Here is a 3,799-nt window from a genome sequence, read left to right as displayed (position 1 = left end):
ACAACTACCTAAAAGTCCCATTTTTATTTTTTTCAGGAAAAAGCTGGTGTTAACTCACTCTCAGACATTAATTCATAAACATTAAAAATTGAAACAGAAAATTGCAAGGGATCAAGGGATCAATTAAAAATAGAAGTAAGCGAATATAAATTAATTTAAAAATAAAAGCTTTGCTAAACTTGAAAACATGATTTTTAAGATTGCAGTCTAGTGAAAACATTAGTTTCCCACGAACTAATAAACTGACATCAATGCATTGGCCATTTGTTCTCTTTTGACTCGTCTGTCTCATTTTTTATGAATTGAACGCATGGTATTGCAATATAAAAATAAAAATAATAATAATCAAACTGAATAACTTTGATGATCCGGCCAAAACCTTAAATTTCAACTAAATTTGGAGTTAGCTTGATCATAAACCCTAAGTTAAATAAAAGATCTGAAATAAAGATTCTAACACTCACTTCCACCAAATGCTTTGAAATCGGACTTGTACAATTATACTCTTTTCCACATGATCTGAAATAGGGCTTCTGGTGTAACAGACCGGTCCACCCATTTTGTCTTTGGCATCAAGCTCAAGTTGTCACTCTGTTTTATTTATAACTTCCATTCTAGTTTAGAAGTTGACTTATTACTCAAAGAAAACACCTTGATTGCAAAATCTCTCAGTGCAGTATCATTGACCTGACAAAATCTGTGTTCCCAATCATGTGGCTTAATGGCCTTATTTCTAAGACCAGGAGTTCTATCCTCAGAATCAAGATTCTTAGACTCGGTCCAATCCACAACATAGGTTGGTCCCCTCCTCCTAAACTTTCTCTTAAACTCATTCCATGCCTGATATTTATAATGATTTACCACTGCCATGGAGGGCTTCACATTTAATGTTTCGTATCCCTTCTTCAGCTCGAAGTAGTGTACTACATTAAGCAAGTAGGGAGAGGCAACGTCCAACATGAGTATGGACTTTAACCTTTTCTCGTTCCTCTCTCGGCAGGTGTAACCTTGGGTTACTCCTCTCTTAGGGTGCTTAGTTAGCCCTGATGGCCCAAAATTGTACTCTGACAACCCACTTTCAATAATCTGCTCCAAATTGTCTTCACTGTTATTATCATATAGAAAGAAATGCTCCACACCCAAATGGGAATGGTACATTACCCATTCTGGTACAAATTTTGCAACATTGTACATCATGCTGCACGCACACAGTTTCATCTTCTTGCTTTCTCTACTTTTACCATGAGGCCTTTGATGAGATGGTGGGATGTGATAATAAACAACAGAAGGAATAGGGTTTCCATGGATTGATAGAGTGACTTTTGATCCAAGGAGCTAAGAAACCACTTCTTTTGCTGGATGTTCACACCTGAATACCTCTTGTTCAGACATGGTTACACTAGTTTCTATTGTGCCATTGTTGGCACAGTTGTCACTGTTCATGGGATGAACATGGTCATTTTCAGAAGTAATTTCATAGTGACAAATCTATTTACCAACAAGTAAAGAGTGAACACTTTGCCTACCATTTGCAACATTGTTGGACACATCAGATAATATTTAAAATTTGATGTTTTTATTTGCCTCAATCTTATTTGACTAGCTATTTGATTTAATTGGCTATCAAATGAAATAAAATAAAAAATTAACAAAAGAAAAAAAAAATTATATTAATAATTAAATTTGGTGAATTGAGAATATTGATTTGGCTTAATTGACATATATCACAAAGTCTAATTGAATTATTTTAAAGCAGCAAGTGCATTGCCTACAATGGGTGATGCAATTTATTTCAAAGCAGGGAATGCCCAAGATATGCTGAAATTGGGGATTAAAATTAAAAGATGGGACAAAAAGGAAGTTGGCATAGATTCTAGGTACATCAAACATTATCTCAATGATTCTTTCAAACCCTAATAAAAGAGGGTCAAAATATATAACAACCACAAAATTTACAACATCAACCACGACCGTGGTCACATAATATACATACATAGGGGTTTATTTGTGAAAATTCACACTGTTGTACTCATTGCCTATTAATCTCATATAGTAAACAATTATTAAACTACTGAAATAAATTTCCAGCTAATGTCAAAAATAACACAATTGCAACTTCACCAATAACATATAGAGAGAAATTCATAATATAGAGAACACTATATTTTTGGAAAAATCGTCCCTAGAAAAACCCCTAAGGGAAAACTAATTCCGTAGATGGAAAATATATTAACTTCAGAAAATCAAGAGATACAAAATTCATTGCCTCTCACTGGCATAATTTTGACAACCTCCTAATTTCTCCTATTGATATTCCTCACTACTATCCCCAATGCTATCATTGTGCCCTTGCTAACACTACAAGACTATTTGCTATCACTACAAACTCATTTACTAACATTGCAAATGCTTCTACAACTCTTGTTGTTTTCTATTCTATTCTATTCTCCAAATGTCTCCCTTGACCCCCTTTTATACTACTTAACCAAGAGGTTTCTAGTTGCTTCTTGATCAAGACAACTCAACCAAGAAGTTTCTAGTTGCTTCCTAACCAATAATTTTCTAGTTTCTTCTCGATTAAAACAACCTAACCAATAAGTTACTAGTGGCTTCTAGAAGGAGTCAATTAATTAACAAATAATTATTTTTTGTAACTCTAACAATTATTTTCCAATTAACAACATATGGACGGATAGTTTCCCAAGCTACCTAAAACTAACACTCTCTCTCAATGAGGAAGTTGTTCTGCATGACACACAACATATCTTTGAAGAAGATGAATTTTTCCTTCCCCAATGCCTTTGTCAGAATCTCTACTATTTTCTCTTTTGTAGGTATGTACTATAGCTGAACAACCCCTTATTGCACACAATCCCTGATGAAGTGATATTTGATGTCTATATGTTTAGACCTGTCATGAAATATTGGATTCTCATACAACTTGATGCAACTTTGATTATCACAATGTATAATAGTAGTCTCAACCTTCTAACCAAACAAGGCTACTAACAACATCCAAAGCCATATAGCTTCACATGTCGCCATGCTAGTTGCTATGTATTCTACTTGTGTTGAACTCAGAGCCATAGAATTTTTCTTCCTACTGAACCAAGATACAATTCTTGATCCCAAACTAAAACAACACCTTGAAGTGTTCCTTTTGTCCATTGTACTTCCTACCCAATCTACATTAGTATAGCCCATCAACTTAATACCTTCACCTCAAACATATAATACTCTCTTCAATCTGCACATGTGGGTCTCTTTACTATGTGCTACAAAAGTATTTTTGTCACTCTATGTATACCTCCTACTTTAACTCGCCATTAAGGAATGTTGTCTCGACATCCATTTGATAGATTTTCCATCTCATTTGTGCTGCAAATGAAATCACATCTTGTATAAAAGTATACCTGGCCATTGGAGAAAATGTCTCCTCATAGTCTATTTCCTCCTTTTGAGAGAACCCCTTGGCCATGAACCTTGTCGTGTATTTCTTGATGCTACCATTTGCACCACGCTTTATCTTATAGGGGTAAGAGTACAAAGCTATGTCACCTTTCAGGCTAACTTATCAAAATGATTGAATTTGAGTATTTCTATCTAATTTTTTTTTTTGAAACATATGAATTTTAATAAAATTATTCTAGCTAAGTTATATATGGTCTCACACTTTTCTAATTAAGAATTCTATTAAATGTAATTTTTATACTAGTTAGTATCCAATTACTAAAAAAGTACAATTCTTTAAAAAAAAAATGACATTTCAATAACTCTTACTATCTATTATGATAGTTTT

The 3,799-nt window shown here is 33.7% G+C and overlaps 1 pseudogene; it reads right to left on the bottom strand.

Annotated features, from left to right (window-relative positions):
- Positions 1 to 600: 600 nt before the first annotated feature.
- On the bottom strand, positions 601 to 1,443 carry LOC149528785 (glycosyltransferase family 92 protein At1g27200 pseudogene; annotated as a pseudogene).
- Between the last annotated feature and the right edge of the window lie 2,356 nt (positions 1,444 to 3,799).

This window comes from Cupressus sempervirens, chromosome 11 (assembly GCF_028749045.1).
Source record: "Cupressus sempervirens isolate cs-2001-9-10 chromosome 11, ASM2874904v1, whole genome shotgun sequence".
In the NCBI taxonomy this organism is placed as follows: Eukaryota; Viridiplantae; Streptophyta; class Pinopsida; order Cupressales; family Cupressaceae; genus Cupressus; species Cupressus sempervirens.
This window is presented reverse-complemented; position numbering and strand designations above follow the sequence as displayed.